We start from the raw sequence: 27392 nt of genomic DNA, 5'->3' as shown, positions 1-27392 counted from the left end.
CAGATTATCCGATTCACATTGGTCTACTCGAGTGACGAACTGCCGCGAGTGCGATGAGACGATTCCAGAAACATTGTTCTAGAGCGATTCTAGAAAAATTGTGCTGAGCTCGCCACCGCCGTTCGCCGCTCGGACCAGTATCAATGGCTGGCGCGGGACCTCGCCGGCGTGGATCGACGCGCAGGCGCCGTGGTACAACACGAACGCGGCGCACCAGACGGAGAGCAAGGCCATGCAGGAGGCCATCGAGCGGCTACTCTTTGAGGCCGTGTCGACGTTGTCTTCTCTACTGGCTGTCTTTCCCGCGGCCTCCGCGGCCCCTGCAGGCTGCCCCCTCCGTGGCGGTCGTGCACCACTAGGGCCTCCGCCATTCCGAGCGTGCGTTGCGTGAGGTCTCCGAGGGTCACCACAACCATCCATTGGACCCTATATCACATGGAACCACCAATTTTGATGTTCCATGCGGCGAAGGTTGGCTGGCATACCATTTTTGCACCGCGTGGACCTGACCCGGAAGACTGACCAGGCTAGTAAACATAGCTGGTTAACCTCCATCCGGGCTACCAAACGGAGCACAAAATAAGGACGCTGCCTCTCACTATCTCTCTCGCGTGCCTCCATGATCCTTTCAGCAAATTAAGGTCCTATTTGGTTGGGTTGTGGTTTTTAGAAAAGCTGCTGTGAGATTTAGGTTGTAGAAAAACAGTTGTGAGAAAGCAGCTATGGGAAAAGTAGAAGGCCGTTTGGTTAGAACAGATGTGAAACTGTAGGTTGTGTAAGAAATACCTGTAATGCCCTTAAAGGTATGAGGGTCTGTTTATATGCAAATTGCTCGTAACAAAATAATGTGTTCACTAATTCGCATGTAAATGACTATTTTAGAAAAGAAAAAAAAAATAAATTTTCAATGTTTTTCATTCAACAAAGTGATTGGTCCACATAAATAGAACAATATCCATCTTAAGGCTTATACAATGATGCCATCCCTTAACATAACTATCCTCCTCTCGCACTAACAAAGCATCGGCTATCCTAGTACGAATGATATTCATGGTATCCTCATTCTCCACATCATCACTCTCATCTCTTGTGTTTGTGATGTGTCACTTGTATGTTGTACCAAATACTCCTCATCAACATCACATCTCTCAAACTCCTTATCACACAAATTGCTATCACGAATAAAATTATGCAATGCAAGACAAGCCATAATGATATGCTTCTGAGTACGAAGTGAGAAACTTGGCATGCCCTTCAAAATACACCACTTCTGCTTTTAAGACTCCAAAAGACCTTTCAATGCGAAGAGATGAATGTAAGAAATTGAACATCTCATACTTTCCTTGAGGAGGCCCCGAACGATGCTAAAATTCTGGTACAAGGTACGTCCTTCCTTTGAAAGGCACAAAATACCTAATTCGGTTTGGGTAACCCGAGTCCACGAGACAATATTTTCCTATAAAACCAAGTTAGTAAGGTATATAATAATACAATTATTGCTAACTTGATGAAGGAATCATGTATACCTTTAGGAGGCAAGGGAAAATAAGGAAAATTTGCGAATGCATGATTGAGGATACGTGTGTCATGTGCAGAACCCAACCAACCAGCAACCGCAAAGGTGAACCTCATGTCAAAGTCACAAATAGCTAGCACATTCTGAGATGTATATCCATGACGGCATGTGTGGTTAACCACTTTGTCCACTAGTACTACCACTGGTACTACCAGTAGAACATGTGAACCGTCTATTGCTCCAATTGCGCCTTTAAATATGGCAAAAAAGATCTTCTCTCACCCTTTCATGCTCCGTAGAAAAAGTAGAATCTCTCGGCTTAATGTTGTCCTTATGTAACTTGCGTAAACACTACAACATTTGGTGAATTGTCCAAAGTGACCGTGTGAAATGATTTTCAACTTGTGAAAAAGATTGTGGTCCTTCGACGATCCACAAGAATATCGCCAATGACTCAGTAGATGAAACATTGTTGGTTGAAGTCAATCCGTAGGTAGAGACTAACAAGTCATGAAGTTTCTCGAAAATCTCGGTGCTCATCTGAAATATCTTATAAAAATACCTCGGACGTAACATACCTCATCACCCATTGAATTTCAGTTTCTGGCATTTCCCTGTATTCACCTTTGTGCAAATACCACTCCGTATACAAGTTACCCATTTCTCCAATAGTATCAGCATGTTGTGCAAGTTCAGCTAGCAATGGTAGGCCTTTTTGCCCTTCTTTGGCTATATCTCCAAATCTATCATCCATCTACATATGAAACTAGTATATTAATAATTAAATACAACAACATTCTTGACAATACTGTATGAAGAAGCTCAACATAACACAATAATAGATTGAAAGGATCTTGATGTCGCCTAGAGGGGGTGAATAGGTGTAACCTGAAAACGTTGCCACTTAAAACAAATTTATCAATGACTTTCGGAATATTCCGAAAATATCTTCGGAGATTTCTAGAACTTACGGAATCTCCAAAGAACTCTCTAGAATTTTCCAAATATAGGAAATACATGCCTTAAATAGCGGAAGAAAATCTGACTGCCTGAAAACCAGAACCTCCGGTTTTGCCACTGGTAGAGACAACCCCCTAAACCTTATGTCGAGCAAGAGAGGTAAAGATCAAACCAGTCTTAGAGAATGCGCTCAGATGATGTAACTTAGTAGAAACACAAAGTTCCTGCACTTCACAAACACTAAAACCTGAGTTGATCAACCAATGTAATGAGATCAACAATGAAGTAGAAGTGCAAGCCAAATGTATGCAAACCAGCGAGGAGGCACAACGATTTGTTTCACCGAAATTCAGATTCACCACCAGGCGAATCCTACATCTCCATTAGGTGCTTCCAAGGAAGCCGAGTTGCACTCAACCCTTTCCTCACTTCACTAGTTAGCTTCTTCTGTTTCGGAGGCAAAGCTTGACCTGCACAAACTTTCCCATGACTCACCACACCTTGGGAGCTCTTGGACGATGCCTAGCCATCTAGGAGGAACACCTCCAAGAGTAACAAATGATTCAATTGTAACTTGACAAGGCAAACCAGTGCTCAAGCGTGTGAGTGCACTTCTAGTGCTCTCAAATAACTCCTCTCTACTACCCAACTCACAAGATCTTAGCTAAGATCACACTACCTCACAAAGAGGGGTTGGGGAGAGCTATTTGGCTTTGGTTCAAGTTAAAACAGCCAAAAAGCAAAGCAGCAACTGCAAAAACAGCAACCAATAACTGAGGGGGTCGTGGGGTATAAATACTCCACTCCCCAAAACTAGCCGTTAGCCTTGTCAAACCAAAACCGGAACTTCCGGTTTCCCAAAAACGGAACCTATAGTTTTCAAACCAACTAGCCGCTGCGAGATGAGTTCCGGATTTTTCCGAAACTTTCTTTAGAAACTCTGAAACTTTTAAAAATTTTCAAAAATATTTCCAGAAACTTCCGGAACTTTCTTGCCATTAGAGTGTACATGTGGCTTTCGTGTCTCTTCCCTCACATAGGATGCTTGAGCACTGAGACTATGTCAAATGACCATGTGATGCATCCCTCTTGATAGTACGGCACACCTATACTCAAGATTAAAATAAATATACCATGTTCATCTTCTTATGCTTCATTTCCTTTAAGCATGCCATACTTGACAAGCATATCTTCTTGAGAGCTGCATCTACCTTTGTCTCTTTGGTTTGAGCACTTCAACCTTGAGCTAGTGACTTGGATCAATATTCAATCACATATGAGTGAAAATCCAATTTTAGGTTACAAGTCACTTCTTCATATGACTCAATAAATGTTTGATGCACCATATTGCTATTATCGATAAGGCTTGACTTGATACCTCAAAATCCTCCAAGTACTAGCCCCTTCACCCTAGCAGAGCTCATGGCCCAAGTCACCACTTGATCAAACTTTGCCTAGTGCCTCGTTGCTAATCACTTGCTTGATTTCTTCATCCAATTGCTGTTGTATTTGAGTCTAACTATGTTTTTACATCATGAATGAAATCCGCTTGAGATCATGTCTTGTTTTGACTTCTATATCCCATTTATTTATAACAAGCTTCTCATTTAATTTAGAGACCAATTAATATATCAATGCCATCATGCCTCTATCTTTTATTCAATTTGCTTGTCACATATCGCATATAACTATCATGGGATTCACATAATATTCCTCTTTATGACATTCATCTTTAACTTCAAGCAATCTTACGACATAAGACTAACAACCAAGCCTTAACTTCTCTTTTACACCATTGTTTGCTTGGGTGAACAATGCCATATCACATATTTGTTCTTTTCATTGTATGAGCCTTTTGATACATTCTTTCCCACAAAGATTGTTCATCAATATAAACATCCTGCTCATAAACTTAACAAGTTCATTAGACCTTTAATCACGTTGTCATTCAACACATCAAAACCCACTAGGGGCCTAGGTGCTCTTTCAATCTCCCCATTTTTGATGGTTGATGACAACCTTGATTAAAGCTTATAAAAGATATAACATTAAAACTTTTGAGTACTGAGATTTAGATAGAGCTCCCCCTCAACATGTGCATATATTTCTTTTTCATCAAAATTTGGCTTAAAATGCCAATATGGACATTTTGCAAGACAAACATGGAGCTCCTTCTAAATATCAGCAACCGTGGGGTGCAAAACAAGTGTGTGAACTATAACACGTGATGCATGCAACAAATAATCACAAATCAAATGAAATGAGACAAAGTGGTGCTGTCTGCTAGACCAAAACCGAGGTTCCAGTTTTCCAAAATCGGAACTTCCGTTTTCTGTCTGACAGCAAAGACAATCATCAATCAATAATCTCACACTAGCATGCAAAAGGGCTTAACAAAGCTTAAACTGGTTCAACACACAGAGTAGCACACATTACAAGATCTCAAGTCCACAAGACCTAGGATAGAATATATTACAAGGGCCTGTTGCATCCAACAGCTAGAAACTGGAACATCCGGTTTTGGAAAACCGGAACCTTTGGTTTTGCCAGACTACTACTGACTGAAAACTGATTTCGAAGCTTTAATCTTTACTTCTTCTCCCCCTTTGTCATTCATCACCAGAAAGATTCCTAGGGGCTTTTTTGAGCTTCTAATCATCAACTGGAGGATCCCGATCATCATCATGTCCACTTGGGCCACTAAAAGGAGAAGGAGGAGGAGGATATGGTGCCATTCCAAAGAACATCGATGCAAACTATTGTGCTGCATCTTTTGGGATGTTAGGATCATCAGTGGAGGGCTGAGAAGTCCCTGTACCAAGTGTAGGAGCACCGGAGGATGAACCACCACCACTTGGCATAGATCCATAAGCGGGATCATGGTAACCAAAAGTACTTCCCCAATAATCAACGGCTTGAGCATTCTCCCATTGTTGTTCAGTAGTTTTCGACTCACTTTCTTGACCATCCGAGCCAATGGAAGAGGGAGGATTATGTGGCATGTTGAGTTCTTGCATTTGCTTGCACCAAATGGTGTCCTTCTTTCTCTTTTGCCTCTCTTTGTGCAATTTGATGTTCATAGAATTGCACATCCCCATGAAAAAGTTGAACATCTTGCGAAGAGGAGAGGGAGGCTTATACCTTTCTTATGAGCCACTTGCACCACCTCTTGTAGATGTGGTCTTTGCTGCCCTAGATGGTGCAGTGGCCCTAGGAGGAGAATCGTAAGGGACAACAACACTAGAAGGTCCCTCAGGTGCAATAGATGGACTAGGAACACCTCCGGGAGGATTAAAAAGGTGCTCAAGTGTCGGCCCAACAATGGCATTCTTCAAATGATAAGGCTTGTGAGGTTGATCATATTTAAACCGAAGCCTTGTTATATTCTCAATCACATGCATAAGATAGGAAGCATATCCACAACACTTTTGTGGAGAGGTAGCAATCTCCTTCATCTCCTCCTAAATGTAATCTACCACACTAAAATCACTCGCACTAGGTGGCATAGCCTCAAGCAAATTTCTACCATAGAATGTTATCTTGCTAGCATCATCTTCTCTTGGTGCGAGTGTGTAACACTTGGTGTTTTGGTGATCAAAGATGACAAAGAAAGGTTAAGGGTGAATTGTGGAGAAAAGGAAAGAAATTGACTGAAAGTCAAATTCAAGTTGAATTTGATCAAAATTTGACTTTTGGAATTTAAATTCGGAAAAAATTTGGCAAAAATATGAAATGAAGGCTTGAGAGTGTTTAGAACTTTAGGGATTAAAATTGGAGACTAATCCTAGGCCTAAACCCCTCAAGAAAAGCAATTGAAAAACAAAAACCAGTCAAGTACTGTTCACTATCCGAAAATAGAAATTCAGAAAAACAGTGCAAATATCCAACTTGGAAATTGATTTCTGCCAAACTTTCCAAGTAAGTGGACAAAGGAAACTACACAACAATGAAGTATGATCTTTGGACAAGTATAATAGGGTGTTGTTGATCAGGAATAGTGAAGGAATCAAATTCAAATTGAGGCTCAAAGTCAGCACTCTGGCAATATCGGCTTAACTGCTGAAACTGCATTTTTCTCTAAGTCTGAAACAACAATAAGTAGCTATGTTTGGAGCGAAATTCAGAAGAATGGAGTGCAAAAGGTATAGGTGTTCATGTGCAAAATAGAATCCTTATTAGTTATAGAGCATGATTGGTCAGTGGTTGGACTATATGGAATGAGTTTATGCCACTAAAATTGGATTAAAAGAAGGATACATGACTCTGAATAAGAGCCTGACGAACTGCAATTGAAGTTGAGAACAATTTCATGTCACCCGAGAGAAAAACTCAAAAATGTGGACCTTGGGATGTTTATCTTGGGTGAAAGTTTATATATGAATTAAAGAGCTCAAGTTTATCTCCAACTTTGCTTAAGGGGCTCTTGGACCGTTTGATGCAAAATCGACCGTGGCTAAAGTCTGAACTTTCGGGTGAAAGAAAGAAAGGGGAGGAGAAAAATAGAGCGGCAGAAACGTGTCACCGCCGGCAGCTCGCCCGTTCGCCAGCTCAACGCCTAAGGCCACCTCCTCACCACGCAAGCCTACCGCTAGGCCACGGTGTCGCCCATGCGCGCGGTGAATCTTTCATATAATTACCGCTCCCGCCGCTGCTTCTTACCGTGCTGCCTTTTTACCACCGCCCGTAGTTCTCTGTCAAGCTGCTGCTGCCGATCAAATTCCACCGCCACGTCGCCTCCCCCGTTGATTCCTTTCGCCCACACCTCCACTCACACCTTACCAACAGCCGTGCATACTTGTTTTCCTGCTTCTCCGCCGGCGAGCTTCTAGCCGTTGCCGTTTTCGCCCGCCGCCGCCAGACCTCCTGCTCACGGTGAGCTTCACCTTGCCGCCACTCTCCTTCCTTGTGGTAAGCTTGGGGTAAGTCCAGGGATCACTAGGAAGTTGTAGGGGTAGTTGGAGAGACGAGTTATGCCATTGCCGTGCTTGGCCACGGCCGGCCGTTGGTCACGCCACCCGCCGCCGTGGAGAGGCTAGCTCCGGCCATCTCCCGGGGAGCCGTCGCCGCCCACGGGTGCGTTGTGGCTTGGGGATGCCTCCTCAGCCCAGCCGCGTCGCCGGTTGGTCGCCGGCCGTCGAGCCGCTCGACCCCCTGCCGCGCTCTGTTTTGGCGCGAGGAGGAAGAAGGTGCTGGCGTCGGGGGGGGGGGGGCGTCAGAAGGAGAAGGGGAAAGAAGAAGGGCCAGCCAGGCGAAGGAGTAAGGTCGGCCGAGTCCAGCAGGCCCAGGCGCCGGTGCGGAGGCCGGTAAAGAAAAAGGCCGATGGGCTGGTTTGGTAGGCCGGGTGCCGCGGAAAAGAAAGGAAAAGAAAGGTGGGCCGGCGGAGAAATAAAGAAAGAAGGAGAGGGGAAATCGGCCCAGTGGGCCCAGTGGCCGGCGGGTAAAGGAGAAAGGGGGAGAAAGTGGACCCGAGCTGCGGGTCACGCGCGAGTGAGAGAGGGTAGAGTAGGTGCGGGTGAGAAAAGTTGGGCTGGGGGTTTTGGGATAAAATTTAGATTTTCCTTTAGTAGAATAATAGATTAAATTCGTGAATCACCATTTAAATCATATAAATTTCTAGGAGTGTCCAAAATTAGTGAAACCAATTTTGTTAGGATTGTTTTATTTTCCTTTATGCATTAAAATTCTTATACCTTAGGAGAAAAATAATAAAAACTTAGGTATTTGTTTAATGCCTTTCCATTAAGGTATTTAAATAAATACTTAACCTTTTTTAAATGCATAAAACATGGAATAATGTTTTCATATTCACAAATTACTATTAACCCATAGGAGCTAGGTTTTGAGACTAGCAAATATTTATAATATTTTCTAAAAATAAAAGAAAAAGCCTAAGATAGGATTAGTAAAGAAAATAAACATGATGGGTTAATCTTTTCCGGTTTTTATGTGTTGGCTTGCAACTTTATCATGATAAATGTGTAGTCACTTGTTGGCTTGCAACTTTATCATGAAGGAAAGTTGTATAGTCTTGTTTTCAAAAAGTTGCATCACTAACCCATGCATATGCTATATCGTAGACACCAAAGCACCTGAAGAGGAATTCTTGGAATTATCAGAAAGACCTTCGGAATTTGAGGAGATCGTTGAATTGATCCCCTGTAAAGCCAATCCGTCGGACAGTGCTAACATTTTTATAGATCAAGGCAAGCCCTGGTGCATTTATACCTGTCTACTTTGGAATTATTATTTCATGTGTCCAATTATTGGCTAATTTCTATATGAATGCATTAAGTCTAGGAGTTGATTGAAACCCATTCCTGTGCATAATCTTATCTTGTTTTAAGGACATCTTTGCCACTTGTTCAACAATTAGTAAGTAACCCAAGCTTAGAAATGCTTAGATGCTTAAAGAACTTGGTTACCAAACCTTAAGGTGAAATGTTGGGTCATACATGCTAAATATGGAAAGATAGCTTGGAATCTGGAAAGCCGACAAAAGCTAGAGATGTTAGTTTTGTCTGCTAGTTTAATTTGGTTAAGGCCCGATCGTTGTCTTAAACCTTTGATCAAGTGATTGTCACCTGGTTACTTACTGGGTATGGGACCAGTAAAGCCCGGTAGGTTAGTAGACTCTCTGATCGGGAATATTTCGTACCCATGCTTGACGTGCTGGAGATTGGCAGGGGCGTAGCCTGAAACTCACATGGAGATCAGGCCAGACGTGGGGTCCCATGTGGGGGTGCGTCCCTGGGTTCGGGTAGTCTTATTCCCAATCTTTGGGTCTGCTAATCGAAAGGTCGTTACGTATGACCCGGACAGTCGTACATAGCTGGTGATCAGGGTGCTCTCCTGCAGGATGTAAATTGATCCGGATCGCCGCAATTCTCGGTTATGAATGCACTTGATCACTGTTGAGCATCGAAGTGTAATCTCACGAATGCAACGTCTTTCCGAAATTAATTTGTTGTATGGCTTAATTTCTTACTACTTGCAAAGGTATCTCTCTATTATCACCTAGATTGGTTAGGTAATAACTTAATTGAGTTAAAAGATAAAGTTAAGGCCTCACTTTTTAGTAAGCTCTTTTGGCAAAAGGTGAGTCAGTCAGTACACTAAACAGCTATCATGTAGTTCCAGAAAAGCTATTATATTTGGTTAGTTGGGTAAGCCTTGCTGAGTACCCCGTACTCAAGGTTATCCCTTGTTGCTGTTTCAGAATCACAGCAAGAGTCCGCAGAAGAGGAAGCCCCGAAAAACTAGGGTATTGTTACGAGTCTCATAATACCATATAAGTAAAACTTAAATGTTTATCTCTCACCCGGACCAGTTTATGTTTTAAACTCCTAGAATCCCTCTAACCTGCACTGTTAAGTTTATTTCAAACTATGTTTTGTAATAATTCGTACCCCTTGTATGTATGTAAAAATGTAATATTTGTTGATGCTTTCCCATCGTGGAAGCGATCCTAGTGTATGGCTATGAGACATGACGTGGATCTTTCGAGGAGTCCTAGGGACACTCGACGGACTACCGGACTTATACTGTTTTAAGTGCGTTTCGGATAATTGTTGTTCCGACAGCGATTATGCGCATTTAAACCAGTTTAAGTTGGGCGGTTCCGCCACAGAGTGTCTTTCTAAACAACCGGTTGAGATAGCCATAGAATGGAATCATGTTGTGTGTCCCTCCATAGTAAACTGGTTGAGGTGTGAGATACATTCTGGACATATCGCCTTTTGAGAGTGTGTTACCAATGTGTATCCTCACAAGGTCAAGATCATCCATGTGAAAATCAAGGAGTGTAGCAAAATCCCTTATGGATATACCATACCAATTTCCTTCAGTCATCCAATACACATGCTTCACATGGTTCTTCACTGTAAAGTAGCAAGTGGCATAGAATTGAGCAATGATTTCTTTATTCTAACTATACTCAAATCCCATGATGTGATAAACATTCTTGTCCTTGCAAGCTTGTATGACTTCATTTACAATGGGGTCTCTCAAATTTGTCAAGTGAGACCAATCAATGAATTGAGAGCGAGCAATGGGAATACCTTTTGCAAGAATCGCATTCTCATAGAAATTTTGATGAAAATCCGTGTAGAATCTATAATCCACAATTGCCTTTCCAACTTTCTAGGGATTCTTTGCTCTTTCTTTCTAGAAAATATCGGTCATTCCTGCAGCCTTATAGTGAGTCACTGTGACTCTATAAATGGCTGCTTGAGGCTCTCTCATCCTTGCCTCTCCAAGGGTATCTGTTTCAGAGGGTTGAAAGTGAGATGTAGGTACATCAAAATCATCAGCTTCTTCTCCATTGTTACCACTACCTGTACCTTGACTGCTCTCATGGCTACTGGTTTTGATTTCTTTGCCCTTTCTCTTCAAACTCTCCCTAGGTGGCTCAACATGGGTCTCATCCTCGGTCTCCTCATCATCACTAGAAGTGTCACTGCCATTATTGCCTTGAGTTTCTATGCGGATGGTCCCTCTAGACAGTTCCCGTGTGACAGTGGTCCTCTAAGATCTCCTAATTGGCACGGGTGGATCATTTGCTTTCTCTTTTACCCTTCTTCAAAAAACAACGTCCTTGCTCCCCCTTGGAGTCAAACAGGTGCAATAGGCTTAGAAAAGATTCTCTGACAGATAATGCAAGCTATTCCTTAGGTTAGGAACATGAGACGAACACATAGGAGGGATGAACTGGGATCTCCCTACCAAAAATGGAACTTCCGATTTTTTAAAATCGAAACTTCCAGTTTCAGCCGGGAAACCCTAGTTCATGGATCCATCCGTTCGACCATGAAAAGTTGAAACTACTATTAGGAATAGCATCTAGGGTCCTAATGTACATGATTTGACCAAAGAAAACATAGAGATGAACCCTAGAAAAGTAGATCGGGGAAGAACTCGATTTAGGGTACCTTGAAACATGTTTCTGAGTTCCTAAGGATGGAAAAACGGAGAAAGAAGTGGATCCTCCGGTCTTGAATTGCAAGAATCAACCACCAAACCTCAAATCCCTCGGTTGAATCCTTTGATCCCGTTGAATCACCCCCTTTTTGCCCCTTCTCTGTGTTCTGGTCAGGCTGTGTGTGTTAGGGTGAATGGGAGAGAGATAGGGGCTAAGTCACGGGCCCATAGGAATGTAACCGTTGGCGGCCCGACCAAAACCGAAGCTTCCGATTTTGGAAAACCGGAACTTCCGGTTTTGTCTTAACCCATAGAGAAAATCTAAGAAGCCTCATCTTAGGTAGATTTGCTGGTTCCAGAGACTCAGATTGGGATCTATATGTCAATTTGTTCCTTATGAGATAAATCTCGAACACAGAGGATGACATTTCCTATGGACACGAGATTTGGGAAAGAATGTCCTATAGCCCTTGAGATAAGATAGAGAGATGATCCTATGGACTTGAGAAGGTTTCACCATTTGTAGTTAGCCAGCAAACAAGCAAGGATAACCATAACTGCAAATAGGTCAACATGGCCACAAAGACCAAGGTCCAAGATTTTGCAAAAAGGCACACTTCCTATCATGCTAGTCAAATTTTGAAAATCGATCCTATCTCACTCAGAGCATACAATGGTCATGTAGACAAGATGAGGATTGGTATGTTTAACTCATGCCCTCTTTCACCTTTCAAAAGAACATAGAAAACATTCTAGTCAACAAAGATAGAGACATCGATTAAATATCCAAAACCCATCACAACCACAAAGGCGAGTCTACTGATCTTTGCATGCCAAACACACTAGCATGTGTAAGCCTAGATACATAAGCTAAAACAAGGAGTTTGTAAAATTTCATACCTTAGCCCTAGAACAAGACTTCTTCACTTATAATAATGATGGCATCATTTCTTTGCATAGGATATTTCTTTTGAACCAAAGCACTAGCTCCATTAGATGCCCATCAAGCCCTCAAGTTAAATTATTTATCCTTGTGTTTATAGCAAATATAACACAATATTGCTTCTAATTGAAGATGTGATATTTTAAGCATATGACAAAGATATTTCCTACACACATGAGAGCTTGAAAATCAAGTTAGTAGCTAGGACACAAAATATGAGACAAGCTCTCCCTTAATATGTGCATCAAGGATGGAATTCTTGAAGCATGCACTCAACTTAGTTAAAGCTCGAAGGGAGACTCATTTCATATCTTGGTCTTAATCACATAAACATGCCATGGTGAAATTTAGCAAAGGATTTCTTACTGTCTCTTTGGATGCTTATACCAACAGAATGAGTGAATGTGATGTATATGACAACTTAACCATTTTAATCAATCAGAAAAGATCAATGATGACATAAGTTCTGGAGAATCCGTAGAAACTTGCGGAATTTCTACACTTTCCAGAAATTTCCGAAGCTAGTTGTGGAATTTTCTGCATATTCCTCTTTCTCAAAAACCGGAACCTCCAGTTTTCTACTGAATCATCATTGAGGTTCTGGTGTCATCCTGGACTTCTTTTCTTGAATATAATCTTTTCATTTATGGTCTGTAGGTACATTTATAACAAGAGCTTCCAAAGAAGCGGTTAAGAGCATCTAATGGTATGAGAGATAAATATTGCTTAACTAGACCAAGAATGCTATCTAGTTGTTGTAAGTGATTAGCACATGAGCATATTCATATACAACCAGCTAGAAGGCTTGGAGCAAGGTACTTGTTACCAAGAATGCATTGAAGAATAGAGTGGTTCATAGATTTCATTTTGGCATTGTTTCTTGAATAGACATGAAGTTCCCACTTGAGCCAAAGATTATGGATAAATTTCTTCTCAAGTTTGCCAAGCTCCAATGCACCTACAAGTACCTGCAGAGACCTTTCAAGCACACTTTGGTACCCAAACCATGTTGGGTCCACTAAGGTTAGTCAACAAAGTCTTAGGTACCCAAATGGCTTTTGTGGTAGCCTTAGGTGAGTGAGTCACTTGGGCAGCACAAGAGTTAGTTAAGTTCTTCCTAATCTCCTTGGAATCATTATGAATGGACTTAGGCTTAGAAATGTTATCATTTGGGCAATCCTTACCAAGATGACCCTTCTTTCGACAAGCGTAGCAAGTTTTGTGTTTGATGTTTCCTATAGCTTTCTTGTCTTGACTTCTAACAGCATTACCTTCCATGTATTTTTCTTGAGCCTTTAAGAAACCCCTGTTCAGCTTGATCTGGGGTTTTACTAACAAAACTGGAACCTCCAGTTTTTCCAATCCAGAACCTCCGGTTTTCCCAGAGTGAGACTTACTGCTTGTACATGAGGCAATCTTGTGTCCCTTCTCATGATAGTTGAAACATCTTTTCTTTGCTAGGGTTTTTTGTCTCTTGGAGAGTTCTGGTGTGTCTTCTTTCTTCTTTGGACACATAGAAGCAAAGTGTTCCATCTTTGAGCACTCGAAGCACTTAATGTGATCAAGTCTTTTCTTCTTCTTATCTTGCTTCTGCTTTATGATGGGCTTATCAGCATTGTTGCAGGAGCTTTGCAAGGTTGATCCCTTCTCAAGCTTCTTCACCATGACATCACAGTTATCTTGAGAAGGTTGTGCAATACTCTTACCCTTTAACCCAAACAAGTCCATCTTGAGCTTCTTAACCTCTTGCTTCAAATTTTCATTCTCTTGTGCAATGAGGTCATCACACGATTCTACAAGAACTTGATCATACCAAGAAATTTTTCCTTGTGAGTTGCAAGGGTTAGCACAAGATATACTATTTCTAGACATTGAGGATGTACACTTGTGCGATTGAGATTCTAAGGATTTTAGCGTGGCAATCACAGCCTCATGAGTTATTTCAAGCATAGTATGTGAATCCACAAGCTTCTCATGGGAACACTCTAGTTCCTCGTGAGTAGCTTGCAAGTTCACATACTTGCTAGTGAGCTCTTCAAGTTGAACCTTAAGCTTTTGGTTTGCTTCCTCCAATGGTTTAGTAGCAGTTGCAGTAGCAAAAGCATGTCCCATGCCGAGCTAGCCACTGCCATGTAGAGTTAGTCGCTGTGGTCCGCTGCAAGCCATGTAACTACCATGCATTGGGTCCGCTTGCGCCTCCTTGCGAAGATGGCCTACACCGGACTAACACCCGCAAAAACAGGGCTAGTCGCCATAGGTTGCTGCAAGCTGTCAAATCGACACAAGAACAACTGCATCTGGATATCAACTTTTAACCGCGTGTACCGAGCTCAGGATGAAAAATGAAGTACCAAGCAACCCAATCACCTCGTCAAAGGAACAGAATGCCGCATGGGGGCTCTAGCATCTAACAGAGGATCACCACCTCGCACCGAAGCAGTCACCGCTCTGCGGGACCGCCCAATGCCTCAACACCCAGATCCCTTTAGGGAAGCAAATATGCCGGCCACCTCCTACCATACCAGCCTCATGCCAACTTCGTGGTCACCACTGGTGCACGGCCCCTCCAAACCATCGCCCTCAAACGCCAAGGAGAAGTCTTGCCCTCTGGATATTGCACCAACATCCACTGCATGGTCGCCAACCACCACCATGGACATTCGTACCCCCCGAGTCTGCAACTAGGTCTCCATCCACTTCGCCGCAAGACCCAAAACCACCATGGCAAAAGCAAAGCACCAACACAGCCGCCACCAAACGTGACCGGTCGCCACCAAGCAAAACAGAGAATCAATCGGCGCACCACCCACCGCCGTCAATACTGAGCAAAAAGTTTACTGAAATGATGCTCTTTTGTGAGCCACCTAATTGATGTTCACAAGTAAGCAATATTCATAACTGTCATAAATAATCCTTTTCTTTAGGTAGTCACAAATAAATTCTTTGGCATTGTTGCCAAAGCATAAATGTTGGGAGCGAGAATTCATTCACAACGTGAAGTAGGGCCTGCGCTTTAGAAAAAAAAAACATCTTCACTCCACTAACTCCATATTTTTTTTAGCTCCACTAACTCTAACAGTGTGACTCCAACTCCAGAAATTGTAGAAATTGGTGGGAATTGTCTCTCCTGCCCTTGATTGTTTTCCTTTTTCTTTTTGAGAAATTAGAAATTGCCATATTGGAGAGCCTAGAAAGAATGTTTCCAATAAATAAAATGCAAAGAAAATTACAAGAAAAAAAAGGCAGTTTACTGGAATGAAAAAAACATGAAGAAAATACAAAAATCATTGCCGGTAACCCATTGAGACATTTTGTCGAACGAGTCGTGCACATCGCCTACGCACATTCGTCCTCGCATTTGAGCCAACAATAATCCGCATTCCAGCACCAGCAACATCGGTGGTGATGGGACTGCGGGGTGGCTAGCACCATACCGCATGGCAGCGGCAGCAGGACGCCGCGGCCCATGACCGCGGAGCTGCGCGCTTGCCCACGTGACCAAGGCCGGGAACGCATCGCTGGGGAGCCGTCCGCCGAGGCCGAGCGCGCGTGCGTCGAGGCTCGAGGTGGAAAGCCGGTGGACGTCGTGAGCACCTTGACTGGAGGCGAAGGTGCCGCCGCGGGCGGGAGCACCGCCGTCGACGACGCGGACGAGGGAGGTGTCGCCGGCGGGGGCTCGGCCGGTAGGACCGGGTTGGCTGCGGGCGCGGGCCTCGCCGGGGTCAGCGGCGGGTTCGCTGGCACCGGAGAGGTGGCGGGGGGCGTGGGCGTCGCCGGTGTGGCGGTGTCGACGATGTAGCCGGGGTCCTTACGACAGCGACGGCATAAGGAGATAGGGACGCGTGAGGGAGAAGAAAGACTCAATTCTTTTTTTCTTTCACGCGAAGCGGTACGAAGAGGATGTTTGAATAGGGGGAAAATCCAGTTGCCATTGACATATGACAGACCAACAGTCAACTTACCGCAGAAACAGACCACTGTTTAGAAATAGGTGAAGACTAGAATTGTGACCGGCTACCTTGCTACGGACTTACAACATAATTAAATAAAATAAACCACCTTAACAAGAAAGACCTATAAGATGGACCTAGAAGCAAAATAATTAGCATAACAATTTAGATGCACAAAGCTTTTTGTTCACTAAGATTCATCAACAAAACAATTTTTCTACTTCGCAAATGGCACATCCTTGTCCATATGCCCAAATTTATTACAACTTTGGTTTTTCGTCTTGACAGAAGAAATAATCCCAACTCCAATTAATCCTTCCTCTTTGTACTTCCAAATCAGCCAGCACATGCCTTGCAAGTGGGTGTTCATCTCTTGTGCAAGGCGCGGTGTGCATCTAAGTAGTGTGGTTCCTAGATTTTGCATCCCTCCAGAGCTCATTTACATGTCTGCTGAATGGGACATGTTTTAGATTTGAAGCTAAAATCACATTAATCAAGCTTCACTTATGGAAAAGGGCTTATCATTTAAGAATCTAATAAATCACACTGATGATTATAGCTTCCAAACATAACTGTTTGCTAGACAAATTAGTAGCATGAAAGATCGCAAACAGATTTAGAGTTTGGAGCACGATCAGTAGACTGCTGAAGAGACATAGATACAAGCAGGATTTTGCATTTGGAAAAAAATAATAATGATTCAAAACAATGTACTTTATGGTCATTTATCCTTAAAAAACAACCATAAACTTCATATAATTGGCAGGGTTAAAAAACCATTCTAGTATATAAGCTACCTTAACAACGTAAGTCCCCTGGAACAAGCATTGATAAGCATGTACCTTATCAATCTTTGATTATTCTTTTGTGCTTTCACAGAAAAATAGGTACTCAATACAAATTTCAACATTTAACAAGTAACATCTTATCTCCTAGCCCGGTAGGTGCTCCCAAATACAATTTAGACTTTAACAAGTAACATCATATCTCCTACCAATTAATGCAAGGATGGACATATACTATTAATACCAATATTCACCTAATTGTTAAGAGATTAAATAGTATGGGAAATTCAGCAACTGATCATGGCAACATTGTTTATTTACCAAAATTAGTATTTGTTACCAGACAGCCAGGCATTCTCTAGTATATTTATCCATCAACATATAGCCTATAGGCCATTGTTCCTTATAAGCACAACAAAGCAAATGAGAACAGCTCAGGCCTCAAGAGCAACTAATCAAGTTCCAACATCACTGCAATATCATACTGAAACATCTTTGGTCCAAGAAAGAACTCATGTACATATCACAAAATAGCAAAAGTTCAATTACCGAGAGCCCTTGGCAATTATGTTGCCCGTTAGATGGGAAAAATAAATATGATCAATAATTACTGAGTTTAGCATAGTAAATAAAAAAAGAATTTCGCAAACCATTTATAACACTTTGAACTTACCCGTTTAGCTTTACCTTCACATGAGCATTAAAAAAATTAGAAAAATCAAAATACATCTCGGGTGTTGAGCATTCTATAATACAGAACAATATCAGCAATCACGCAAAGGTATCTCAACTCCAAGAAACAAGAATAGTGCAATTTCTATTCAATAGTATAGATATGGCTATGCTACTTTAAAAACAAGAATAGTGCAATTTTCTATTCAATATTATAGATATGGCTATGCTGCTTTAAATAAGTAACGTGTGCAAACAACATTATAGCAAGTTACCCTGTCGTTCACTCACAATATTTAAGGCACATCATGGCATTAGGCCATGATTTCATTAGCACCTGTAAAAACACTACTACTTGCATGAGAACTGGGAAATCAAAGGTTGTATATGAAATCTTGCCCACGGCTGAGTTTATAGATACATCTAGTAAGCTATGAGTTAGAACATTCAGTAAGCACACACTATGTTGTAACTGACAGAATGAGGATGGCAGCTTATATTAGTGACATTTAAATTTTCAGAAAGATGCCATTATAGTGTAGCAGCTGCATTTTTAGAACAATTTCAGGACTATCCATAGCAGCTGCAATTTCAGAATATTTGGTTTCTAAACTATATCTACACATCAACAGTGGCAATTGTTTTACATGCTAAGCACTAAGCAGGCAATACAAAATCGATTGTCAAACCAAGACAGGTGGGATCAATCAAAGAGCTGTGCTGACAGTGAAAGGATATTCAGTCTTGTAAGGTCCAGCTACTCATTTATGTAAAGCAAGAATCAAACTTCTTACATGAGATGATCAAGAACAGGCTGAGTTTCCCCTCACGCTCCTAGATTGTTCAAAAAAATCAGTTGCTCCTCTGAAGCCTGCACATGACAAATTAGTAACTATCAATTTATATCAGTTGCTCCTCTGAAAGTAGCAAAAAAAAATGAACCTGCAAATTAAGAACTTCTAAAGCCCTTCTCCTCCACCTTCTCCCATCACTTCCAGGCACATGAAACAAAATGGCATCAGGATTATAGAAAAGAAAGTGCAGCAGGACAGACTACTTGGGAGGGTTTTAATCACTTTTCTATTTTTGCAGTATGAAACCAGAATATTAATAACTGGACAGACCATTTATTTTTTGGGTTGTAGTTCTAACTCAAATGATCATGAAGCCTCTTCTTGTTTGTTGTTGTAATATCCCCTTATCCTTCCACACTTCTACAATAATTTCCAATGAGGCAGTTATTCCTTGTAGGAATTCTTAAGAAATTACTCCTGACAGGAAGGCAAGGCAAAATCAAAATTATTAGCACAAAATTATTGATTAAAATCGAAAAAACTCTTGTGTGAGCACCTTGTTTGCAAGCATCTAATGCAATGTGTGCTTAGGGCTGATGAATGAGCCCCTTAAAAAAATATATACACGTGCTTAAAATTTTCTAAAGAAAGAAGAACAACCAGCTACTGTATTGATATTAGTGAAGTTAAACTACAGAATGGTATGATCAAATGAGACATTCTCCAAGTGAGAGAAGGAATTGCTCATACCCAAACTGGTGCCCAGAAGATCTGCTAACCGGAATAGGAAATTTTTATTACTCAATATTGTTGTAGTAACAAGACCATTAGAGTGCCAAGTCCATTTATGAGAACACCACACAATTGAAAAAATAGGTCCAGATACTATAAAGAGTAAACCAGCATCTTACAAAAATAAATTACCAGGAGAATTCAATATGAGTTGTTCTTTGATATGCCAAATTGAAAAAGATTCCTATGGTTTCCAATTTATATAGTAAAGAATTAGTATTACACATGTGCAGTATTACTACATGGCTGAATCTTATAATAAGCGTACCTCTTTGCTTAAATTCAAATTAAAAAAATGTGCACATGGAGCTAATCTCAATACCTTTAGGAGTGTCAAAACAAGTTCCGCAAGAATCCAAAAGACGAGATTTGTGACAGATTTCAGCCTGCAATGCTTGGCAAAATGTTTCCCTGTCAAACAGACAAATTTCACAAATGATCAGAAACGCTTACTTGCCCAATCTAGATGTCGTCTTTAGAGTAATACACTGCTATACTGAGTATGGAGATAAATGTCTGGAGGATTGCATCAATTAGATCGGCCAGAAAAATTGATTGGCCAGAACCTTAGATCGTGGCAGCCCTCACAGCGACGGCGGTAAATATCCCATCCATAGCACCGCTGGAGCCCGCTTGACTCGCCTCCACGGCGCTCGCCTGAGTCTCAGTCGACAGCTTGAAGGGGGCGGCAGATTGGGGCAGCTCCACGGACGGAGGTCAGGGGCGCCTCGATCTGGGGCCAACCTCTTGGTTTGGGGCCGGTATGTGCACTTGGAGGGCTCGGGGCGGCCGGGGTTGGAGAGGGGAGAGCACGATGGAGGGCAGTGCTGGCAGACGGGGAGTGAGATGCACTCCTCCTCGCCCGGTCCTCATCCCACCTCCTCTTGTCCTCGCCATCGTCGCAAGAGGGGAACTGGACTATCGCTGAGGTCCTCGTCACCGGGGGCGGCGGCAGGCTTGGCGCAGGGGAGGAAAGAGGGGCGGCGGCAGCAGGCGCGGGGGGAAGGGGGAAGATGGGGTGGCGAGGCGGCGGAGACGGCGGGCATGGGTGGGATTGGGGGCGGGGGCTGAAGAAATGGACGGAGGGAGAGGGTGCGGGACTGCGGAAGGAGATCGGAGGGTCTACCGTGACCCGACGGACCGGAGTACCCGGACGTACGGAATTTTTTTCCGCCTCTTTGGTTTTTTAAGGTTCTGTTTGGTACACAATGCTAAACTTTAGCACAGTGTTAAATTTTAGCACCCTCAAATGGAGTGCTAAAGTTTAGCACTTGAGGTTGTTTGGATACAGTGCTAAAGTTTAGCACATTGGGTGAGAAATGACTACATTGCCCTCATTTATGACTGGCTTGGGGAAAAGTGGAGAGGAGAGAGAGGGGGCAACTAGGGAAAAAGTGAGCTTCGGGACCACTTTTAGCACCCATTAGCACCTTTTAGTACCCCTTGGGTGTGCTAAAGAAAACAAGGGTGCTAAACTTTAGCACTCATCTTTTAGCACCCCTGTTTGGGAGTTCGAGTGTTAAAAGTGAGGTGCTAAAGTTTAGCACCCCTTTCCAAACACCCTCTAAGTAGAATAAGAAAGTGACGGGTGTAAAACTAAAATCAAGTATGTAGTAAATTTTAGTTGGGGCTGCCTTCAAAATTGCGTATGTCTCAAAAGATGACTTAATTATTAAGTGATCATTAGCATTAAAAATATATTCTAATGGACTAAATGATCAAATATGAGCTTTTAATACTGTACGAATGCACTAAAGTTTTACTTTTAGTGCACGAAGTACCAGTACCACATAACACTAGCTAATCCATGTAAAGGCTAATTGGAGGTGCCCAGTGTAAAAATATAAGGCAAACTAGTAAACATGGTTAGCAAACTCTCATCCCACGATTCCATATTATATATGCAATAAGGCTGTCAAGATTACATAGAGATAAGTTACAACTTGATTCATAAGAATATGATGCAAACTAGGTCTATCTCTAGCCTATCTCTATCCAAAACAACCTTCTGTTACATCAATGAAGCATGGAACACATTGAACACATCGGATTTATTTTTAAGAAGGTAAATCCACGAGTGTTTACTGAAGTCATCAATTAAGCTAACATAGTAGGTAAACCTTCCAACAGACATAGGTGTCGGTCCCAAGACATCAGAGTGAATCAAAGCAAGCGGAGTGGAGGAAACATTTTCTGATATGGAATAAGAAAGCTGATGGATTTTAGCCCTTTGGCAAGAATCACATACAGACTCAATATTTTTATTACTGACAAAAGGTAGATTATGATCTCTAATGACATGAGACACTATAGGAAAAGCTGGATGACCTAGGCGGCTATGCCACTGTTTTATGGATGGTCTGACTGTAGCTAGCACCTCTTTATTCGAACTTCCTTCTACTGGACATAGCACCAAAGGATAGAGACCCCTCTCACATCTTCCTTGATGGAGAATTTTCTTCGTTGCCCGATCCTTGATAAAGAGAAAATTACGATGAAAATCAAATATAACATTGTTATCTAAGATTAATCGATGAACAGAAGCAAGGCTTTATGTGTACTTGGAACATGTAAGATATCTTTTAGGAATAGATTGCGAGTAGGGGTTTGCAAAATAGCATGACCGACATTATTAATCCTCATACCTTGGCCACTTGCAGAATAAACTTGATCTCGGCCGCCATACTTCTCCTTAACAGTCATCTTCTCCAAGTTCCTAGTGATGTGATCTGAAGCCCCACTGTCAGCATACCAATTTGTATCAATGCCATAAGCTGCTGCTGGACCAGAGTTAGATGCCTTGTTACTGTATGCTTGATTGTCTTCGTCATATCTATACCAACAATCTATTGCTGTATGATTGGCCTATCACAAATCTGACATCTTGCTTGGAATTGGTTTGGCCACCGGTCCTGAACTGGTGACGACTGTCACCTCCACCAGTGCTTCGTCCTCCTTGGGAATTTGCTCCACGGCAACGATAGCTACCACGGCCATGGCTTTTGTAGCCACCTCCACATCCTCTTGCTGCTACATTGGCGGACGATTGAAATTGGCCAATGGAACCCTCACGAAGCATCTCCAGTCTTGTCTCATACGCCATAACTTGGGCATACAATTCGCTGAGCGTGATCTGATCTGTAGGTCCCATAAGAGATGTGACAATGGGGTTGTACTCGCTATCCAAACCAGTGAGGATAAAAGATATCATCTCGTCATCCTCAACTTTCTTTCCAGCGCCCGCAAGATCATCAGTGATAGCCTTCATCTTGTTGAAGTAAACTGAAGTTGCCATGTTTCCCTTCTTGAGGGTCAACAGCTGCATTCGTAGATGAGTTACCCTCACGCGAGACTAGGCAGAGAACATATTTCCAAAGCTGCCTAGACTTCTGCAGACGAAGATAAGGTCGCTACTTGTCCCAACACATCTTTTGTGACCAAGTTGAACAAGAAAGCGAGGACTTGCTGATCTTGCACCAGCCATGTGGAGTACGCCGGATTGCTAACAGTCTCCTTGGACTTGTCTTCCGCGAGGATCTCCAGAACTTCGGATGGAGCCTTGATGAATCCCTCAACAGCTGAGCTCTCCTAATGGGTGGAAGGACTTGGGCCTTCCATAGGACAATAAGCTTCTCGGTGACTTGAGGGCTGAGTGGAGCAAGGGCCGGCGCAGAGGAAGAAGATGACACCATAGGCAATAGACGCTCTCTAGATGAAGAGTGCTCTGATTACCATGTAAAAATATAAGGCAGACTAGTAAACGTGGTTAGCAACCTCACATTCCACAGTTCCGTGTTATATATGCACAAGAATATGATTCAAACTAGGTCTATCTCTAGTCTATCTCTATCCAAAACCATCTTCTATTACATCAGGTTCGGACTCTAGTTTCTAAAGACAGAAACTCTAGCTTGCGCCATAGCATATCTAGCTCAATCCGAATCCAAGTCAGCAGCATGAAATCATGGTTCGTTAACAGCCAGAGCTCGACGAAGAGCACTCTGATTACAGTAATACATTATATCAGCATAAAGACATCCCTATAGAGACACATGGTATAATTCCTCATGCGCAGTCCAGGCCACCCTCAGATCCCTGCTCTTTCTTCTTTTTGTGGCCACCCTCAGATCCCCTGCTCTTTCTTCTTTTTGGTTCTACTGCTGGTTCTTCTTTGAGAATGTTCATCCTGTTTCCGTTTACTCCAACATTCTGTTTTGCTTTGTTTAATAAATTCTATAATTTCATGAAGATCCTATACATGAAAAGACAAGATAAGCATTGAAAGAATTGGTATATAAATTTACCGTACAAGAAAAATCATTACCTTGTTTTCCATTCCTTGATGAAAAAGTGAAATCCCTTTGGTTATACTACTCACATCCATAACACGTGTGGCACCTATATTTTTACAGCTAATACCAACCATATCAAATGCATCATTAAAAATCGGTTCTCCACCTGCAGTATTTAGGCGGGGAGGGCAGTCATGGTTAAAATAACCCTTAGAATGTCGTGTTTCTGCAGCCCTGCAAACATTTATTTGTATGTTAAGAATAAATATGGGACCAAACACTAGAGAATTCTTTGTCATTTCAATATTCTCACATCCGAAGTCTGCCATCAAATAATTTATCCTATATATGCCATCCAACTGTAAAATTTAACCTTTCTAGATCATTGTTAACTCTGTAATATAGGCGTAAAAGGACCAAATCACCCTTTTAATCTTCCTCTATTCTAATTTTCCTCTCCTTTCCTGTTCTTAGCCAAGCTGCCGATGCTATCATCAACTGCCAGCAGGCTGCAACCCTTGGAGGACAGATAAGGGTTTTTATCCAGTTCAAGGGCCATATGCTCTACATGGCACTAGCTAAGGCTGCCATAGTTTTCCCTGACTTTTCTTCAATTCCAAAGGTTGAAAATGCTGCTTTGGATATTTTGAAATGAAAAAATTGATATGGGGTGTTAGATCTCACCAAGGCAAAAAATGGAATCTTTATCGGTTATAATCATGTGTCATTTTAAATTGTCAACAATCTCACACATCGAATCCTTTCCCTCTCAATATATGACCAGGCTTCATCTCCACCAACAAAGTTAATTTTGTCTCCAAGATGCACAAACTCTCCCTCCAAATGAAATCTCACTGGTAGAAACCAAGATTATCCATCCAACCTGCAAACCAAAATTACAAAGCATCAATCACACATATTACTATTATGTGCTTGTGTGTGTATAATTAGTTAGTTTTATCAGCATGTTCTAGCAAGAAAAAACACAGACATTATGTATATTTTTTGTGACATGAAGATTCCAAGAATATATACTATTGGATCCTATTATCTTTTAGGAATATATAGAACAGATAGAACTAATGTGCTACACTAGCAGTCCCTTTTCTTTTTGCAGGTTATTGTATGGAGTATATTAACACATGAATCCTAGTATCTTTTGCAGGTATTTTCATGGAGTATATCATTCACGATGGCATCAGACAAATTTGTTTATGGCCCTACCAGTCCTACAGCATGGCTCCCATACTCTTCATTAGCCTACAGGAAAAGGAATCATCCACCACCGATTAATTGAACCACCAATCCCATTCCCATGTACAAGCGCGCGCGCACAGAGGGGCAGATCGGCTTAAATCTAGTAAACAATAATTGGGTTTTGTAACTGTTCCAACGGAAGAACAGTGCCATCGTACTACCCAAGCTAATTAAGGACCAAGGAGATAATGACTGATGCCTCCACTTTCTACTAATAATGAATGGAGCCATAACGAGGATAAATCCACATAATGCAAGAAGAGGCCATCCATCGCACGGACAAACTGATCTCACGGAGAAATTGGTAGAAGATTCAAACCAATCTTTTGGGAGAAATTGGTAGAAGATTCAGACCAATCTCTAGGAGAAATTGGTAGTCTAGGGTTCGGATTACTCACCTCGATCAATCTGCTCGTACTCCAGTATCCACCGGCGTCGTTCCGATCATCCAATTCATGCGGCGGCAAAGAGGGGTGGAAGAGTCTGCGCGATGCGGTGTGGAAGTCTTGGCAGCTCGCCTATTCTGGTATCGTAGGAGATAGGTGGCTTGGCTAAATTTTAGTGGCTCGCTCTAGCAGTCTATGTCATTCGGCTTAAGTAGGTCTAAACACATGTTGACTTGTCAAAACCATTCCACGTAGGCAAATTCGGGGACAAATCCTGCTTAGGGGTTGATTTAAGCCTGTATCAATACAATGAGGCATTAAATTGAGCTGATATTTTTGTTAGGGGGTGGGACGGATAAAGTGAATAGGTGAGGTGAGTAAAATGGACTTTTTTCAAATAAATAGTAATTTTGGACGAACGGTATGTTCTATGAAAAGATTTCAAGATGAATTCAGCAACTCATTGATATATTGTCAATCTAAGTAAAAAATTTTACATAAAAAATCATGAAACGACCGACACAATAAGCAAATAAGAGGGAGTAACTAGTTGCAACAAATTTTAGAGCCGGAGGTAAATATTAAAAATTTGTTGTCCCTTAGTTGCATTCCTCATGTTGGCACGATTTAGATCATTTGCTTAGACCATGTAGTTTTTTTTTTTTTGAGCAAGCTCGGGCAGGTGCTCTGCCGTTTCATTATAGTAGGAAGCAATAGTTTTGTACAGGATCCCCATGGGCCAATATTTACAAAGACCTAATCAGTTTGAAAAGGAAAACATGTAACAACAGGACCGCGCTGGGAAGCAGCAGTTAGACTACATTTGACTTCGCCAGCTTGTAGGCGGCGATGTCCTGGTTGATTTTGGTCACATAGATGATTAGCTTCGATGGACTTGTTGTCGAATATTCTTCTGCATGTTTCCTTCCATATGTTCCAAGCATTAGACCATGTAGTATACTTGAACCACGTCTACATGTTGCCATGTTATGTAAGCAGAGCGTGTCAGTGCGTGTTAAGATGCGGGTCCTGGATTGTACTTTGTTCAAGAGAATTGGTCGTGGCCGGATGTCGGCTCCGTAAGCATTTAACACAGAACGGATCGAGCACAAACTTGCATCTATGTAGCAGTCTAGTCTAGAACATGTGGTCGTGGAAAAGCGCGCGCACGCTGGTGCCATCGCGCCGGACATGGTGGTCCACGATTCAGACCAGTCCACAACCGACAGCTAGCTCTTTTCCCTGCATAGCTTCGCCCTCCAAGTTCTCCATGAAAGCACCACACCAAGCAATCGCCGACTATGATTTAAATGATGGGAGCAAAATGGATTATTTTTCTATTTAAAATGTGTATAGGGAACTCGCTCATTAGAGCATCCGGAGTGTGCTAAGGGGGTGTTTGGGTACCCCTTGCTAAACTTTAGCAGCTAAAGTTTAGCAACTAAAAGTTGCTAAACTACCAAAAATCCTTGCTAAAAGTTGCTAAAGTTGAGTTACTAAAGTTTAAGCACTTTAGCAAGTTTTTGGTTGCTAAAACTTGCTAAAAGGTGGGGTGGACACCCTTTGCCCCTCTTTTATTGCCCAGTTTTCTCTGTCCCCAGCGGCACCCGCACCCGCACACTCAGCTTCTTTCCCAGCCGCACCCGCACCCCTCCTCAAGAATCCGCTGCCACCGTCGGCTCTTTCAGGCCACCCCCGCTGCCGGTACGTGCTCCCATCCCCGCCGCACCACCCCCATGTGCCATCCCCGCCGCTGTTCTTCCCCCGGATCCGCCATCACCACCGCCTCCCACCGGATCCGCCGTCCCCGCCGCTGTTCTTCCCCCGGATCCACCATCACCACCGCCTCCCACCGGATCCGCCGTCCCCGCCGCCTTCCCCATCGGATCCGCCATCCCCGCCACCTTCACCACCGGATCCGCTCCGTCAACCCGTCCAGCTAAATCGCAAAGGGCGGGAGGGGCGGTGGGCGGCACCGCCGCGCGATGTAGCTTCGGCCGTCAACACCGTCGCCGCGGCCAGGTTCAGCAGCCTCATCCTCACCGGCTCCACCGACGGCACCGTCAAGGTTTGGCGTCGGGAGGCGGCGAGGCGAGGCGGCGGGGGTGCCGGCGACCAGGTGGTGGACG

At 42.7% G+C, this 27392-nt stretch overlaps 1 long non-coding RNA gene and 1 pseudogene across 3 annotated transcripts; both read right to left on the bottom strand.

Moving 5' to 3' along the window:
• Positions 1-16417: 16417 nt before the first annotated feature.
• On the bottom strand, positions 16418-20400 carry LOC117838717 (uncharacterized). Of its 3 annotated transcripts, none has more exons than XR_011897059.1 (4): positions 19895-20400; positions 19651-19739; positions 18685-19013; positions 16418-18613 (listed from the first exon to the last, which is right to left on the bottom strand). It is a non-coding gene; the product is annotated as an uncharacterized lncRNA (long non-coding RNA). The 3 variants fall into 3 exon arrangements; XR_004636686.2 differs by having other exon boundaries at positions 16418-16732; positions 18537-19013; positions 19895-20399; XR_004636685.2 differs by having other exon boundaries at positions 16418-19013; positions 19895-20399.
• Positions 20401-22425: 2025 nt separating this feature from the next.
• On the bottom strand, positions 22426-22557 carry LOC117841138 (small nucleolar RNA Z247; annotated as a pseudogene).
• Between the last annotated feature and the right edge of the window lie 4835 nt (positions 22558-27392).

This window comes from Setaria viridis, chromosome 9, assembly GCF_005286985.2.
Source record: "Setaria viridis chromosome 9, Setaria_viridis_v4.0, whole genome shotgun sequence".
Taxonomy (NCBI): domain Eukaryota; kingdom Viridiplantae; phylum Streptophyta; class Magnoliopsida; order Poales; family Poaceae; genus Setaria; species Setaria viridis.
The sequence above is the reverse complement of the archived record's forward strand: the minus strand, read 5'-3'. Positions and strand labels throughout refer to the sequence as shown.